The sequence below is a fragment of the Mandrillus leucophaeus genome, unplaced genomic scaffold (genome assembly GCF_000951045.1).
Source record: "Mandrillus leucophaeus isolate KB7577 unplaced genomic scaffold, Mleu.le_1.0 Scaffold770, whole genome shotgun sequence".
NCBI lineage: Eukaryota > Metazoa > Chordata > Mammalia > Primates > Cercopithecidae > Mandrillus > Mandrillus leucophaeus.
The window spans coordinates 589,124-607,411 of NW_012108364.1; the positions used below are offsets into that span (position 1 = coordinate 589,124).

Here is an 18,288-nt window from a genome sequence, read left to right on the forward strand (position 1 = left end):
CAGCCCGCGGCGTCCGGGCCGCACCACGCGCCAGCCTCTGGACTTTACCTCCTGCCCTCCTAGAGGTACCCCCGCTCCCAGACATGAGAAAAAAGGGCTTCACTGCCCTCCTGTTGGATTTCATGACGAATTTCACGTCCTCGCCGGTTTACGCTGGCACCGCATTATCTCGCTTAATTCTACATATTGTACGTAGAATAATAGAGGGTTCCGTCTATAAAGAAGGGTAACTGCTGGGTCACGGTGAATTAGTGACCAGGCAGGATTCCAGAGGCCTTTCCTTCCCTCTTCCACCTTGAATTCCAACTTAAAATGCAAGCCATGTACAGAGAATGAAGAGAGGGCCAGAGATGTACTGAGCGTGCCCGTGTATAACATAGGGCTAGGTGCTGTCTCCCATGATTTCATTTACTCGAAGGAAATCAGTTTTGAGGGAGATAATGTAATATTTTGTCTTGTTTCAGAGCCACCAGCTATTACAGAAGAAGAATTTGTAAGTACGATTTCAAGGGGCTATTTTTTTTTTTTTTGGCCTTTAAAAATATAGCAAATATTAGATCATAGAAGAAAGCTGTGTGTTTTCTTTCCTCCTTTTTGCCAGAGTTTTGGTTTAGAAACAATTGTAATAACTGTGTACAAGATTTTTTTGAATTCTCTATCTGGCACATTTTTAAGAAGGGGCCAGTTAATTTGTATGGTGGATGTTGTTCATCGTTAAAGTCCTTTCACATAGATGGCCTCATTTAATTTCTCTAAACTCTTTAATGACTCCATGAGAGGAAAGTTTTATCGCCATGGCTCTATTGTGATGTGGCTGTGCAGTTCCTGGTTGGAGTAAACAAAAGTAAATGGCATTGATGGATAAAGAGTGGTCAATTTATCATTCCTTTACAAATGTACTAAATACTCTTAGCTCAGACTTCTAGAGAGGTTAAATAATAAAAGTACTTGCTAAATATATCCTATATATTGTCATTTAGGTGAGTGCTACATTTAGGGTGGGTTCCATTGTAATTCCCATTGTATACAGTGGTTATGGAACTTGCCTGAGGTTACACAGACAAACATGAGGTGTCAGAACCTAATTCCTACCAAGGTCTGAGTCTGATTCCAAGAACTCTAAGCACTTCCATTATTTATTTATGTCTTCCAGCACTTATTTCTATGTTGGCTAATTATCTTATTTGCTTTTGGCTTTCAATCAACAAACATGAGTGATTGTATAGTCATAATGTGGTCCTAGATGCTGAGGTTAAGTCTCAAGAAGTTCACAGTATAGTAGGGCCTAAGAGAGAAGAAAGGGCTAAGGCTGTGTGTGCTGGTGGCTTTCACATTCACCTTTCCAGAGCTCTGGTCCATTGCTGGGAGAGACAGACACACACACACACATACACATACACACATACACACACAGAGCTACTGAAGGTAGAGGTACACAGAGCAAGTCAGAAATTCCTCCCATTATACATTATAAAATACATTAAATATATATAAAATACATTAAAAATACATTATATAAAATACATTAAAAATACATTATACACACACACACACACATATTTTGAGACAGGGTTTCCCTCTGTCACCCAGGCTGGAGTGTAGTGGCCCCATCACAGCTCACTGCAGCCCTGACCTCCCTGGGCTCAGGTGATCTTCCTGGCTCAGCCATCTCAGTTGCTGGCACTATAGGCACATGCCAGCACACCTGGCTAATTTTTATATTTTTTGTAGAGACAGAGTTTCACCATGTTGCCCAGGCCAGTCTCGAATTCCTGGGCTCAAGCGATCCATCCACCTTGGCCTCCTGAAGTGCTAGGATTACAGACCCGAGCCACTATGCCAGGCCCAGCCACTCTGCTTTTAATGGGAAATTTCTTTAAGCTGCTCCAGGCCTTCCTGAACTACTCTTAGTTGCAGCAGGAGGTGAGCATTTCTGAAGCCAGCAAATTTTTTCCCATACTGCTGAAGAACACTCAACAACACGCCACTTACCGTTTGAGCAGTTCACCTAACCATTTTAGATGTTGGCCCCATCCTTGAACTCATGATAGCTTGAAGACTCTAGGTGTTCCCTTTCTCTTGGCTTGATTTCACTGTCTCCGAGTTCTCTTATCTTTCATTATTATTCCTCCTTTCTGGCTTCTCTTTTTCTTTTCTCATGAAAGTACTGACCTTTAGGATTCTGTTCTCTGGGCTTTCTCTGGGTGAGCTCCTCTTCTCCTCCTATAGCTTCAGTAACCCTGTTTCGTGGGACTTCCACATCTCCAATAAAAGATGGAGTTGTCTAACTTTTAATGCCACTTTTAATGCCAGCTCTATATATCCAGTGGGTTATTGGGACTCTTCATCATCTGAATGTCCGTGTCAACAGTCTAAACTGAACTCTCCTCAGGCCCCCCGATCCCATGCTGTTTTTCCTCCACTTCTTATTTTGGTTTGTGGTGCCACTGGCCAGTCACTCAAAGCCTTTCTTCCCTTTTCTTCATCCCCTGCCTGCAATCATTTACCAAGCTCTTTTCGTAGCCATATCTTTTTCTCCATCCACACAACTACTGTCTCATTTCAGGCCCCCACCCTGGGCCTGGACTTTGGTAGTAATCCTAACTGATGTCATTGCCTCCAACATTCCTTCTGCCAACTCCAATTTTTCTTTGTCTAAAGCGTAAAATTCAAGCTCCTGAGCATCAGTTGTATTAGATTACTCCCTATTCCTTTGCTCTGTCTGCCTTTAGATTTTTCCCTCTCCTGTCACTCTTACCCTGGCTATCAGATTGCTATTAATTTTTTAAAACATTACCATGTTACTAGCTTGCTCAGAGCTTTTATTAATAGCTAGTATTTATTGAATGCTGACCACATACTAGCTACTAACAACCCTATTAGGTGCTAACCACATACTAGCTACTAACAACACTATTAGGTGGTTATTACTGCCCACATTTCACAGAAGAGGAGGTCGAAGTTCACAGTGGTTAACTAAATGGGCCTGAGGCCGCATATCTCGTAACTGGTAAAGCCAAAATGTCAAATGCTTTGCTTTAAGCCTTCAAAACCTTTTCTATAACTTTTCAGCCTTCTTTAACCTTATCTCCCAATGCTTTGCTCTGTGATAAAGACAACATTCTTACTGTTTTTGGTTTCGTTTATAAACTACATCCACATGCCTCCTGCCCCAGCCAAACTATACCCCACTTGTCTCCTTGCCTTTGCTGTCAAATTTTGTCTCAGTTGCCCTTCCCCATCTATTTCACAATCTTGCACATTCTTCAAGGCCCAGCTAATCTCCTCCATTAAGCCTTTCCAACTAACATCATCCAGACTGCCTGTGAGCTCTGAGCAGCTTTTAGCTGAGAGCAGTTTATAACCAGATTCTCAAATTCACATGCTCAACCAAGTATTGTCTGTAGATTAAATAATTAACATGTCTTGCACATGTATTTACCCCTGTTTTTCCAAAGTGTGAAAGTATTGTTCTCATTAATAAATTACATATTCTTAGGAAAAATGTATCAGGGACCTGTAGTTCCCCAAACTCCATTCTCTCCTTTTCCATAGTAGATATTAGAACCATTGCTATCCCAGGTTAAGACTACGTTTTCTAGTTTCCCTTGCAGCCAAATGTGTTTATGGAACCAAATTCTGGCCAATACGATGTAAGCAGAAGTGTTGTGTCCTACTTCTCTGGAGAGCTGATGTTTATAGAGATCAAATAACGGACCCTTAGGTCACACAGCTAGTAATTAGTTGAGCCACATTTAGAAGCTGGGCTATTCTAACTTTAATACTTACATAAGTGTAGAAGGAAAGAATGAACCCTTTTTCTTCTTTTCTGCCGGCTGGAATAAAGTTGTGATGCTGGAGCTAAAGCAGTCATCTTAGATCATGAGGTGGACCTGGCATCTTGACGATGGCAGAGACATAAGATCAGAGGGGCCTGGGTCCCTGATATTTGGGAAGCCGCAATACCTTATGATTAATGCCTTATGATTACAACTGCTTATGATTGAGAAAAATATTTTATTATTTTATTTAAGTAGTTTTCTGTTTTTTGTTTTTTTGGTTTTGTGCTCCTGTGTTCATACCAACTTTTTTTTCATATTGTATTTTCTCAGTGGATCTAAAAGTACAATGCTGTTGTGGACACCTGCAAAATAATATTTGAAACTTAACATGGGGTCTTCATCCTCAAAGGATAGAATAACTCATTTAGAATAAAGTATTTGTTTGTCAGGGACACATACCTTGTATATATTTTTAATTTTTTACCTAGGTATAAGGTACACATTGAGAAAGTTTAAAGTAAGAGTGAATTACAAAATTTACACATTAAAATTTAGGGCTGGGCACAGTGGCTCATGCCTATAATCCCAGCACTTTGGGAGGTCAAGGTGGGGCAGATCACAAAATCAGGAGATTGAGACCATCCTGGTTAGCATAGTGAATCCTTGTCTCTACTAAAAATACAAAAAAAAAAGAAAAAAAAGAAAATTAGCCAGGAGTGCCTGTAGTCTCAGCTACTCGGGAGGCTGAGGCAGGAGAATTGCTTGAACCCAGAAGGCAGAGGTTGCAGTGAGCCAAGATCACACCACCACACTCCAGCCTGGGCAACAGAGCGAGACTCCATCTCAAAAAAATAAAATAAAATAAAAATAAAAATTTAGGAGTCACTCTCACTTTAAACTTACAGCTAAAGTAAGGTGTAAGGTACACATTCAGAAAGTTTAAAGTGAGAGTGACTCTTAAATTTTTTTATCATTAAAATAGAGTGCATTAATAGTAAAGATTTAAGTACCTGACTTTTATATTCAAAATAATATCTTTTTCTTGTGCCTTAAAAGTAGTTTGTTTGCAACTATGCAAGTAAGTGTGCCAGGCTTCAGAAAAAGTCTTTATCAAGTCTTCCATCAAAAAATTGAATCCAGGAAAGAAAATTCTTTATGGAGTAAAAACATTGTAGTGTAATGATCTATTTTGTTGAAGGTTTTCTGATTTAGAAAACCCACAGTTTTATTAACTCTAAAAGCAGATTGAAAGCTGTTTAAAAAAGGAAAAGTTAAAAAAGAGAATACCTTGTAATCTTACCATCAAATTAAGATAAACTTTAGCTTTAAGCAGTATTTACTTGTATTTTACTTGTTAAAAATGGTATTCATTTTTAGCTAATTTTTAGTCTGTTCAAATTTCTATTTTGTTATTTTTACAGGTTGAATGAAATTATAATAAACATAGGGTATTTCTCAAGCATGAGGACATTCTCATTATTTTAACATACAGTAACATAGTTGGCTTTCCATATCCATGGATTCCACATTTGTGGATTCAACCAAACTTGGATTGAAAATATTCAGAAAAAGGCCAGGTGCAGTGGCTCACACCTGTAACCCCAGCACTTTGGGAGGCCGTTGCGGGTGGATCACCTGCGGTCAGGAGTTCGAGACCAGCCTGGCCAATGTGGTGAAACTGCGTCTCTACCAAAAATACAAAAATTAGCTGGACGTGATGGCACATGCCTGTAGTCCCAGCCACTCGGGAGGCTGAAGCAGGAGAATCGCTTGAACCTGGGAGGTGGAGGTTGCAGTGAGCCCAGATCACACCATTGCACTCCAGCCTTGGTGACAGAGTGAGACTGTGTCTCAAAAAAAAAAAAAATTTTTTCAGAAAAAAATACAAACTTTAAAAATACAGGATAACAACCATTTACATAACATTTACATTGTATTAGGTATTGTAAGAAATCTAGAGATGATTTAAAGTACATGGGAGGATGGGTGTAGGTTATATGCAAATACTATGCCATTTTATATGAGGGACTTGAGTATCCCCAGATTTCAGTATCTGTGGGGGGTCCTGGAACCAATCTCCAGTGGATACCAAGGGACAACTGTATAGAATAAAGGTCCATAATTCCAGTCCTCATAAACATGACTAATTACTTGGCAATTAATGACCACTTGGTGTTTTTTTTTTTCAAATAAAATATGTTAAATTATACATAATTGGGTTAAATGAACAGTGAGAGCCTACTGGGGCTGACACACTAGGCAGCTTTATATGGAAACACTGGAAGGCAGGGCTAGACCTAAGTACCACCCCTACTTTCTCCTGTTCTTGTTTCTTTAAGAGGTTGCAGAGCTAGCGGCCAGAAGTGTTGTGAACAAGTCTTTAGGAAACTAAGACAGGTCCCAGAGGTCCTTTGTAAAGTGTTAGGCTATTTGGAATTCTTTCATCTCTATGGAATCCTTTACTCTGGGTAGGAATCAAATTCTCTGATGCTTTTTTGGAACTACAGAAACTGTTAGCAGTCCCATTGTTAAGTTAGTAAATAACTTTAAGCAACTTTTTCAAGGTATGGCCATATTAGACACTACTGGGTATAAACATTGTTATTAATCCCCAAAGTAGCATACCTTCTGATCAGAGAGATGGCCTTTAATATGAAACAGTAAAAGGATAAGCAGTTAAGTGTTAAGTGTGAGGTTTGAATTGAAAGTACATCAGGATTTAGAGAAGTTTGCCACATCCTCTTTTTAACTGTATAGAATGGGAGAAAAGGTGACCAAGGGTGTGAGATACTCTCTGCTTTAAATGAATATATTGAGTTGTAAAGATCTTTTTTTTTTTTTTTTTTTTTTTTTGAGACAGAGTCTTGCTCTGTCGCCCAGGCTGGAGGGCCGTGGCGCGATCTTTGCAGTGAGTTGTAAAGATCTTTGTACAAGGAGAAAACCTTAGGGTATTTGTGCCTAATGAATTGTCTTAAGCCTAGTAGGTATAATTCGAGATATGACTGGATAAAAGCAAGTCCAGGCCAGGCGCGGTGGCTTAAACCTGTAATCCCAGCACTTTGGGAGGCTGAGGTGGGTGGATCATGAGGTCAGGAGATTCAGACTATCCTGGCCAACGTGGTGAAACCCTGTCTCTACTAAAAATACAAAAATTAGCTGGGCGTGGTGGCACGTGCCTATAGTCCCAGCTACTCAGGAGGCTGAGGCAGGAGAATCTCTTGAACCGGGAGGCGGAGGTTGCAGTGAGCCGAGATTGTGCCACTGCACTCCAGCCTGGTGACAGAGTAAGATTCCATCTCAATAAAATAAAATAAAATAAAATAAAATAAAATAAAATAAAAGTGGGGGGGAGGGGGTTGGGGTGTCCAGAGCTTCCTTCACCTTCTCAAGTCTTTTGTGTACTTGTTGAGAGAGCGAGACAGAGAGAAGAAAAGGGAAGGGGAGAAGAGAAAAGAAGGGAGGGGAGGGGAGGGGAAGAGAGGGAGGGGAGGGGAAGAGAGGGGAGGGGAGGGCAGGAGAGGACAGGACAGAAGCCCGATGGAAAAGTACTTCTGGATAGATACTGATGTAATCTGTGATGATAACCTTTGGAGGATAAAAGCAGAGTCCATACTTTTGCTCCTCATTGCATGAACCATTTTAATATCTTCCTCTTTCATAGACTTCATTTATAGAAAATATAATTTTGCAAACCAGTGGGGATCTGATACATGGGCTTTTGGTTTTCAAATGTCAAAAATGCCTTGATCTAGGCAAGCTATACTTTCAACAAGATGTGCTGTGGAGCTTGTCTCACCTTGTATTCTCTTTTTCTGACTCTTTTTCTCTTTTGACAGTATCTCTTCTTTTAATTAGTATTATTTGTTAGAGTTTTTTTTTTTAAGTTATTAGTCTTTTCTCTTTAGGTTTCGTGTCCTCAGTGTAATCTTTCAATTATTCAGTAAAAAATGTTGTAAACGTTTACTATCTAAAGGCATTGAAAAAATTAAAAGAGTAAATAGGAAACAGCCCTTTTCCTCCAGAAGTTCACAATCCAGGATGAGACATGTAAACAATTACAGTATGAAGTGATAAAGGTTTTTATAGAGGAAATACAGATGACCACTACTCCAGACTTCTGGAGAAGAAAAAAGATGGGTACATGAATAAGAGGGAAAATTTTTCTGGGCAGAATAATCAGCATGTGCCAAGGTGCGGAACTATAAAAAAATTGCTATGACTACAGCGTGTAGTATGAGATAAGGCTGGACAGTGGGCAGGAGCCAAATTGCATTCACCATAAGCCCTTTTTGTGGTAGAAAAGGATTGGAGACTGGGGGAACAAATGGATCCCTTGTATTAAATGAGGTGTGGCTAGGAAGACTGACCCATAGGGTGGTACGGATAAGAAAGAATAGGAAAGATGAGGTTTGGCATATGATGGATAGGACGGTGAACCAGAGGTCAGTCCCTTGGTAGATAGGATTCCAGAGTAGTAGTCAGAAGATGGTCAGATAACCAGGAATTTATTCTAGAGGCAATGATGCTGCTTTGAGAATCTGTTATTTAATACACAGAAGGCTAAGAAGCCTGTCCATAATGTGCAGAGAAACTTGATCTTATTTCCTTGTAATAAGGCCCCCCTCCAAACATTTACTAGGAAAAAATTTAAACATGTAAGAATTAAAAGAATTGTATAGTGAACACCGATATACCTACCACTAAGATTTCACAATTTTTGTTACATTTGTTTTTTCACATAGCTGGCCTATCTCATCATCCATCCATCAGTCCATCTTATTTTTTATGCATTTTAAAGTAAGTTACAGACATTGATAAACTTCACCTCTAAATACTTCATGAGTATCATGAACTATTAATAGTATTCAATATTAGTTTATGATTCTTTTGTTGATGCAAAATTTATACACTGAAATGCAAACATTTAAAGAATAATTTGGTGAATTTTGACAAATGTATACACCTGTGTAATCCAAACTCCAATGCATATGTAGAACATTTTCATGTCCTAGAAAGTTCTTCAAGCTCCTTCTCAGTTGATTCTTGCCCCCATTCCCCAGAGACACCTACTATGCTGTCTTGCTTTCTGGCCTCTCTCCTTTGCTCATGCGTTTCTCTGTGTACTCAGCATTATTACCCCTCATATTTATATTTCTAAATACAGAATTTGAAGTTATTTGAAATGCATTTCAAATGCCATTTTTCCCACTTGAGTCTCTTCTGATTCTTCTTACCAGATAACATCTTTCCTTCCTTTGGAAGAAACAGTTTATATTGTAATTCTCTTATGGCATGTATCATATTCTTTCTTGGACTGTGGGTTTTTTGTCTTCTTATTTCCTCTTCCTTGCTTATAATGTCTTTGTATATCTTGCATCTTTTAGAGTTGTAAAGAAATTGGACTGGGTGTGGTGGCTCATGCTTGTAATCCCAGCACTTTGGGAGGTCTAGGTGGGAGGATTGCTTGAGCCCAGGAGTTCAAGACCAGCATAGGCAATATAGTGAGACCCTGTCTCTACAAAAAAAAAAAAAAAAGTTTTTTAAATTAGTTAAGCGCCTAAGTGACAGAGCAAGACCCTGTCTCAAAAAAAAAAAAATTGTAGTTAATCTGATTTGAAGGTGCGGCAAAATAACTTTAAGCAAAAAATTTTACCTACCATAATTAGCAAGCACACATAAACTGTTTTGTTAACCCTCTTTCAGTAAGACATTTGAGAAGTTTGGACTAAAAATGGAAAAGCTGACTTCATTTTCACAGATGGCACACCTGTAATACATAAAAAAAAAAAAAAAAAAAAGGGTTTCAAGAGTACATTCAATTCTGAAGAAGTGTTCCTACCTTCATTCAACAGAGAATCTGTGTTGCAAATTTTGCAGTCAGGTTTATGGAATGATGTAATGGAGGAAATGATTCTAACTCAGTTTTCTTCTTGATTATACCATTAACCATCACCAGTTTATTGATTATTTGGAAGATGTTAAACCTAAGCATAGAGACTTAGAGCATTTTAATATAGCCAAGTAATGGGATTGTGGAAACTCTTTGAGAGTAACTGAGTTACTTCTTCAGCTCAAGGCCTTAATTTTTTTTTTTTTTTTAAATTAAAGGGTTTGTGGTGTAAAGGGCTTATCAGATACTCATGGGTTTACAAGACTGCTTACTGATGTGACAAGATATTTTGAACACATTGAACTAGAAACTACAGTGGGAAAATAAATTCTTTTATTTACTAAGAGAAGGACAAGCCTTTCCACTCAAGTGCCACATGTGGGTGAGCAGATCGTACTTGGAGGCAGCGCTTATTTCCCATTGTGTAACTACCCAATATCAACGCAACTGCTGAGGTTTGATACTGATAGAAATTAAGGCACAATTTTAGAAAAGAAATATTGATTTTGATGTATTTGATAATACCTGAGGTTTTCATAGTTTTCTGTAAGTGCAAACCAAAGGATGTGACTGAATGCCTAGGAAATATCAAGTCACCAAGGGGTTAGAGCAGTGCTACTGCTGCCACCTGAGAACTCTTACCAGTCCCTGGTGAGATGAGCTGAGCTCAGGAATCTAGAGTAAACTTTGAAAACCTTTATGGCAGTTTGACAGAGTATATTTATATCTGTTGAATTTAATAACAAAAAATTGGGATTGCCGTATGTATCTTCTATTTCATTTTCTAATTATTCATTCAAAGTTATCTATCTGAAATAGGTTAAGGAAAAAAACAAAAAACAGGGCTGGGCATGGTGGCTCATGCTTGTAATCCCAGGACTTTAGGAGGCCGAGGCGGGCAGATCACTTGAGGCCAGGACTTCGAGACCAGCCTGGGCAACATGGTGAAACCTTGTCTCTACAAAAAATACAGAAATTAGCTGGGCATGATGGTGGGCGCCTGTAGTCCCAGATAGGAGGCAGAGGCATGATAGTCACTTGAACCCAGGAGGCGGAGGTTGCAGTGAGCTGAGATCACACCTCTGCACTCCAGACTGGGTGACAAGACAAGACCTTGTCTTAAAACAAAAACAAAACGAGTATCTCCTCTCAGATAGTTCATTGAATTAGAATCTTTTAGAAGTGCAAGACATCTGGAAATGAATATATGAATCTGGAAATTAGAAATTTCAGGCAGTGTGGCAATTCTAGGCAATACTTAGTTCCACCTGGTGCTATGAAATACATATTCTGTATTATGACTAAAAATTAAAAATGAAATGTATACTTTAGAAAAACTAACAAGGGATTTTATTGCACTACTGTATGTTATTTAAGATATACACTGTTCACATCTGTGGATTTTTGATCATGTGATCCAGTACTGCCAAATTTGGCCACCCTTATTGTAGCACAATGCCTTCTACCCAGAATTCAGATGTTTTCTCATAAGAGTTAGCAAAAACTAGATAGTCCACTAAATACAGTTGGAATTATTAAAGTAACTTTGGAAGGTAAAGTCTGATAGGTTATTAAATGCCTTGTAGTTTCCCCCAAAAGGATGTCTGCCTTGTTCTGCTTTGTTAGACTTTGCCAATCAGGACTTTCTTTGAGCACATGCTACTAAGGTACTACTACTAAGGTAGTAAATTTATTAAATCCTTAGTTTGTTGTTATTTTAATCAGTTGAAATTTTTAGAAAACTAAATCTTTTGTTTTAAGGTTTCTAGTAAGTTTCTTGATATAAATTCTATAAGTGATTGTTTATAACTCTCTTCTGATGCTGCAATTACTTAAAGAAATTACCCTGAAAATCTACTTCCCAAAATAGGTGCAATATGCTATAGTGTCTTCCTTATAGCACTATATACTTCAGTACATTTTAAAACATTGGCCAGTATAAAAAGAAAGTAATCAGCCATATGGAAATAATAGCATTGTGTCATATTGTCAACTTTCATGTTAGATTTGCAAAATTGAAATATAATTATGAATAACAAAATAAACACATGTACCATATAACAGTTATGCCATGATGTGCTTTTGACATAATGGAAACAATTACTAATAAAATAAGGTGTCTTAGGATTTGGAAGAGAGATTTTGTTCTTGGCAGTGGCTTTTCAATTTTGCCAATTTGAAAAGTGGCTATGTTGGTGGATGAGATAGTTATGGAAAAAATGTATACAATCTTTATTCTTAGAACACATGCATTGTCAAAGTTTCCTCATGCAAAAGTGAAGCAAGATCCAGATTAAAAAATGTATCTCATTCTAGGGTGGCGGGGCAGTACAACATTTTCTTCACTTCTTTTATCACTTTCATTGGGCAATTTAAGAAATTTACATGCTCAATTTCATTTGGGCTCCAAACACTGCTTCTTGTTGACTCTGCCTTTATTTTTATGAAATATATATATATTTAAATAAGTCTGTGTGAAACTTACCATGTGGTGGTATTATTTTGTATTTGTTGTTTTCATTTAAGTGCTGTGCTATATTTTTCATGTGTTCTGTTTTCCAACTAAGTATAGTAGCAAAGTGTTTTAAGAATATGCTCCCTTCTGTTTTCTTATTTTTTCCTTTCAGAGATTGGAAGGAAACTATAAAACACTATAAACTGTGTCCAGTTTATAGTGAGGATTCACTGTTTACTGACTAAAAGAGATTTGAAGATCTACGTGATGATAAATTCATAGCAGAATTAGAGAATAATATAGGCATGATTTAAAACATTGTTGTATAATTATAATACTGTGTTTTTATGTTTTTTTTTGCAGGAAGATTCTCTGGCAACAGATGATTTCCTTGTAGACTACTTTAATGAATTTCTAAGCCTTCCAGTGAGTTTATTATTATGATCTATCGAATACATATTATCAAAGCAAAATATTTTAATCACTGAATTATCTTGTGAGACCAATTTATCAGGGATAATGCTTTTTAAAAAATATTAAAGCATTTAGGTAAAGGTTTTATCTTTTTATATAATCATTTGGATTTGAATCATATTTAGAAATTATTTTTATTGAAGAAAGCTGGAGTTTTTCTAACCATTATAAGGCATTCTGTACAAACTCTGGTTCAGCTGTATTTGGCACCATGTTAGGCTTTTTCTTTCTTTCTTTCTTTATTTTGAGACAGTGTGTCACTGTGTCACCCATACTGGAGTACAGTGGTATGATCATGGCTCACTGCAGCCTTGACTTCCCAAACTCAAGCGATCCTCCTGCCTCCCAAGTAGCTGGAACTGCAGGCATGTGCCATGACGCCCAGCTAACATGTTAGACTTTTGACAGAGGTGATAAGGACAAAATATCAAAAAAGTCAGGGAACTAATTTCTTGCTTTCAAGCAATTATTTTCATCCTCTTGGATAGATCTTAAAGTGGAATTTGTATTTAAGGCAACTAGAGTTTTATATCAGTAGTAAATAGGACTTGGCACACTGTCGTTGGTGTAACATAGATGGATGCCAATTAATAGTTTCAGTCATAGACAGCAGTAACATATATTGTGAGTATTAAGGGATGTCCTAGTCCATATAGTCTATGCTGCTATAACAGAATAACTAAGATTGGGTAATGTATAAGGAGTGGAAATTTATTTGGCTGACAGTTCTGGAAGTTGAAAAGTCCAAGATCAAGGGGCTGCATCTGGTGAGGGCCTTCCTCCCACATCATGCCATGGTGGAAGGGCAAACAGAGATTAAGAGAATGAGGGAGAAAGAGGGGCACTGACCTCACTTGTATAACAAACTTTAAACAAATTTTATAACACTCTCTTGATAACCAACCCACTTTCAAGATAATAACAATCCATTCAGGAGAGCAGAGCCCTCATGACCTAATCACTTCTTTTTAGGCTCCACCTTCCAACACTGTTGCATTGGGAATTAAGTTTTCAACACGTAAAATTTGGGGGACACATTCAAACCACAGCAAGGAACTGGGGAAAAGTGAAATGAGGGGTCATAAAAAGACCTATCTTGAATGGAAATAAAGTTAATAAGGAATGCTGGTTAAAAGACATATAAGAAAAGGTTTCTGCTATTGGGTTATGAAAACTGTTTTCCAGAAAAAAATTGAAACATAAAAAAACAATCACAAGTAATTTTAAAGGGAGTGTACCATAAATGTGAAGTCTCTTAAAGCCTGAACACTGGAAATACCTTTTGAAGGGAAATTACTATTCAGTACTTTCTTGTGTAGATTAGTTTTATATATATGTATGTATCTATGCATGCGTGCACGTTTGTTTTGTATTTTTTTTTTTCTAAAATAATTTTGTACTCTCTCTGTTGGGCATAGCTAAGTCTCTGGACCCATTATGGAAGTTAGATTGACACACCAAAGCCCCTGCTCCCTTTCCAAGAACAAGCCTGAGCGACACCACAGGATACTCAAAGAGTTCTTGTTTGGTCTGACTCTTTAACTTTTGTTATCCAGTTGTATATTATATAAAACCCAACAGCATCACAAAATTGCCAGAACTTTGCTTTTCCAGATTGTGTAGTCTTTCCTGTGGGCTCTGCAATCTCCATTCTCTCTCCAAAACAAGTACATTTTTGTGAAATTTTAAATAGAAAAGTCTCTATATAGATCTAATGTCAATTTCTTAACATTTGCATTTCAGAGTCTTGGGATTTGTGATTACATTGACTTGTTTTGGAAAAGAAATTCTCTTAATTTTCTTTTTCAAAAAATCTATTTTAAATTATAGAAATGACATAACAATAGTATAGACAGTTTACCAAAAATGTGATAATCCTGGCACCCAGTCAGAATACACATTGCCATTTTTGTGTTTCCTTTTAGACTTTAGGTGACATGACAGTGTGATTTTGATTGAATTCCATATAGTAATGTTTTTATCCCTCCTGAGCAAGACCAGAAGTTTGACCCCTTCGTGTGTCCCAAGCACTCACCTGGGCTGCCTTTTTCCTGTTTTCCATCTCTCTAAATCCTGTTTTTACTTCCCCTTCCTTTTTTTTTTTGAGTTCCTTTTGCATCTACATTCAGGATCACACAGTCTACCTATTAATTACCTGTTCTTCACATTACAAGACAAGAGAAGAGAAAATGTTGTCACGGGTTTTCAAAAAGAATCTGGGGACAGAGAGGAGAAGGAATGATGTATTCTCAAACCAAGTGTCTGGCAAAATTCTAGAACAGATTAGTAATGTTTGGTTTATGAGCACTTAGCTAAGAATTAGAAGCCAGTATGAGTGTACTGAGAGTAAGTATGCCAAACTAATCTTTCTTTTTTTGGATAGTTATAGACTGGTATTTTAGGGAACCATAAATTAATGTATTATGATTTCAATAAAGTATTATAAAAAATAATAAATTGAATCATGTTACTTCCTGCTCTGTTCAAAACCCTGTCTAGGGACTTCTCATTACACTAAGAATAAAATCCAGAATCCTATATGATCTGGCTCTTGCTATCTCTTGATCTTTATTTTCTCCTTACTTTCCCTACTTACTTTCCAACCTGACTGACTTTCTTTATGCTTCTCAAACATGAATATGCCACATATACTCAGGATCTTTCTACCTGGCTTGCTCTTCTCTTAGATACCTGTATCACTTTCTCCCTAACTTAAATCCCTTCTGTTTAGAAAGCCTTCCCTAACAACCCTATCTAAAATAACAACCTCAACACATGCTCCACTTATAGTGCTTTGTCTCCAAAGACTTTATAATTATCTGTGAAATTAGTTTTCAAATATTTGAACTGGTTCACTAACCATAATCAGCAGGAGTTGATTTTTAATAACCTACAGATTGAATTCCAAATTTGCTAGTGTACAATTCAAGACCTTTTGTAATTTGGCTTCAGCTTAACTTTCTGGCTTTGTATCTCGCTTCACATTACTTGTGCCATCCTGCATACTCTTTCCTGCCTCCCCTAGCCCACCAATCTGTCTTGACCACACTTATTCTTCCCGTGCTAAAATCTCACCATGTAATTGTTGGTATTAGGAGTGAGAGAACTGTGTTTGATTCCAACTTTTCCACTCTTACCGGTGTGATCTTAGAAACCTTGCTTACTTCATTCCTCGATTTCTTTCTCTGTGAATTAAGCTTACTTAATTCCTCGATTTCTTTCTCTGTGAAGACAATATGACTATCTTACAAAATTATTATCAAGCGAGGTAATGTATATTAAGTGCCTAGCACAGGTTTAGTGGTTCACTTTTCTTTTCCTTCACTAATTAGACTATCTCATCCTCCATTCCTATAGCATAATAGGCAATCACTCTTTAATGGGATTGGTGGATGGTCAATCTAGAGGATAATCTTATGTGCCAAACAAATCTGTCATTGGCTTTGCCTTTTTAAAACGATTTTTATAAGAGACTTGGATGAAAAGTTGCAAGTTCCAGTATTAGGTCACTCATCTAGTAAATAATGGTCCGCACAGGTTCAGATGGCTCAAAAACTTTTGATTGTTCCATCATGCTATGATGTCTATAGAACTGGCAGCAGAGGAGTAAACTAATGATTTGAGTGAGAGAATCTGGTCTTGTTTTTATCCCGATAGTATGAAATGGACCAAAACAAACAAAGTTAATGTGGTTTTAGGGGTCATTAATAGAAGTGTAGTCAAGCTCAAGAAAAATATTAGTCTGGATCACAGAACTCAATAAATGTTTCTTTGAATAGGGTTGTATTGTCAGACTGCGCTTAGACTGTTGTGTTCCATTTTTGGTGCCATATGTTAAGAGTTGCTCTGCCAAACCAGACTCAGGGAGACTGAGCCAATGATCACTCTGGAAACCATGTCAAATGAAGGGTTGAAAGAAGTTTGGTGTTTAACCTGGCTTGAGAATGGGTGGCAAGGGTGAAAAGGAGTAGTCCTTTTAAAATATTTTACGATTTGATTGAGGAAGAAGGGTTAATGTATTCTGTGAAACTAGAGTGCAGAACCAGGGCCAGCATTTATGAGATAAATTGATTTGATTTTCACTGACCATAAGAAGGTACTTTAGAATTTGTTTTCTAACAATTAAATGGGCTGACTTGTGAAGGAGTAAACTTGGAGGTATTCAAGTAGAGGTTAGAAAATCATTTTATGAGAATATCGTGTGTGTGTGTGTGTGTATCTCATGTATCTCTGTATATGTATATATATCTATGGTGGGAGATTGGACTTTCTTGACCAGAGAAAATTTCCTTCTTCTCTGTTTATTTTATCTCAGAAGCTACACTGTAAATTTCCTGGGGGCAAGGACAGGTCTTTTCTGCATCTCCCAAAGCTTCTTGATTATGATTCTGTTTTTATTTCAACATTTTCCGTGTGAGATCCTTAATATAAACAAGTAAACCTTCTAATCTTTTCTCCTGCCTCCTTTCCTCACCCACCCCCACCCTCAGCCCCCACCAAAAACAATAGCCTAAGCCCTAGAGTGTAGATACAGATTATAGGGCCCTTAGGTCATCTCTGAGATGACTTCTGAGACTTTTTCCGTATTTGTAATGACATGCCCATGGTCCCATACCGAATTGTGGTAGAAATGGGCCTAGAAATCGGGCATTCTGGCCCCTACACTATTTCTTTCCATTACACCATTATACCCTTGGGACACATTGTAAGATCCAGAAACTGGTGGCTGGTAGCCTGCCTCTGTTATTTTTTGATGAGGGGAATCCAGGACAGTTGCTGCTATTATAAATGATTATGGCACTTTCCAAATTCTAGCTTTCATAACTTCATTCTGTTTGTTCTTGTGCCAAGTTCACATTCAGATATTGTTTTCATTTGGTGTCTGGGAGGTTTTTGCTGTCAACTCTTTATGGACAAGTGTTTGCTTATTAAGTTTTCTTCTGTGCTATAGTGTGAAAACGTTTTTTTTCTTTTGGCTTTGTTTTGTGTGTTTTATGCTTAGTGACTGTTGTGGGATTGAGTAGATGAGCCCACATAGATTTAGGTTGGTCCTCTGTGGGTGGTTTCAAATGTTTGTGACATTTATAGTTTGCAGAAGCTGAAGGGGTGGCCTGTTCTATACCCTCCTCACAAGGATAGGTATGTCATATGTTTGCCAGACCATGCTTAGCTATGTGCTGTTGGAATTTTACCATAACTTCTTTTTTTGGACTGATTCTCCACACTTTTTTAAATCTGTAAACAATTATAATTTCTTGCAGCTTAATGAAGGAGTTACATGCTAGATGGACTGTTGTGGGGGACCAGTGGGGAGAGAGAGAGAGTATATTTTGGGAGAATGCATAGGATGAAGGGGGATGAAGGGTTTGGGTCTTCTCTTGCCAAAATCTAAATACTCAGAAATTGATTTTTACAGGTGTTGATAAGGCTCTAGGAAACTGCTTACTTCACTGTTTATACCTCTGGGTGTTTTGATAAGACTTGCAGCTCAAAAATACAGCACTCAAATTACCTGACTCATTTATTAACTAAGGATATTTTCTATATATTTTATGTGGCACATTATTCCTTGCATCCCATTGGTGAACATGTCTAGTAAACAGTTTATGGTTTAACATCTAAAGTGACAATAAAGCTTAGATTAAAAGAAGTTGTTATTGGTAACTGACTTGTTGCATTCAAGTAGT

General features: G+C 37.6%; 1 protein-coding gene across 3 annotated transcripts in view; it reads left to right on the plus strand.

The window, feature by feature from the left end:
* The window catches only part of RGS22 (regulator of G-protein signaling 22), a 170,060-nt gene that overhangs the window by 437 nt on the left and 151,335 nt on the right, over positions 1–18,288 (plus strand). Inside the window, exons 1-3 of one of the 3 annotated variants that reach the window (XM_011966733.1) lie at positions 7–493; positions 12,491–12,553; positions 14,020–14,129. The gene's annotated coding sequence lies outside the window, so the exon portion shown is untranslated. Of the gene's footprint in view, positions 1–6; positions 494–12,490; positions 12,554–14,019; positions 14,130–18,288 lie in introns of those variants that run through there. The other 2 variants (XM_011966731.1, XM_011966732.1) reach the window with 2 other exon arrangements.